Below are 640 nucleotides of genomic sequence, written 5' to 3'. Positions count from 1 at the left end.
AATTGACAAGTAAGATGGTATGTTAAAAGATATTTAAAGATACCACATAGTAATTGGATATGCATATAAAGGATGAAACGGCAATCCCATCCAGCTAATTAACACATCAACTACTCACATAGCTACCAGGATTTTGGTTTGGGTTTTGGGTTTGGTTTTGGTGAGAATGTTGAAGTTCCTCCCCAAGCAAGTTTCAACCATACACTTAGTACAATGCTTTCAACTATGGTTACCATGTTATACATTAGATCCTCAGATCCTTTTTCTTTTACCTTTAATAAGAGTAAAACTTTGCACCCTTTTATCCCCCAGCCCCTGGCAACCACATTCCTACTGTTTTTATTAATTCAATCCGTATCTCTATCTATGTATATTCCACATATAAGGATAAATGCTGGTGTCTCTCTCTGCCAGGCTTATTTCATTTGCAACATGTTGTCATTTCTGTGTAATTTATTCTCTCATTTAATCTTTTCAAGAGCGTCCGTATTCTCAGTAGGTATTCTCAGAGAGGTAGGTATTCTCAGTCCCTCATGTTACTGATGAGACTGGGGCACAGAAAGGTAAGTTATTGGCTCCAAGGTCACACAGTGAGCCAAGTGGTGTGACCTAGTTTTGGGTCTAGATAATCTAAGCGACC

This window comes from Mustela erminea, chromosome 16 (assembly GCF_009829155.1).
Source record: "Mustela erminea isolate mMusErm1 chromosome 16, mMusErm1.Pri, whole genome shotgun sequence".
Classification (NCBI taxonomy): Eukaryota; Metazoa; Chordata; class Mammalia; order Carnivora; family Mustelidae; genus Mustela; species Mustela erminea.
Note: the sequence above shows the minus strand (reverse complement) of the source record.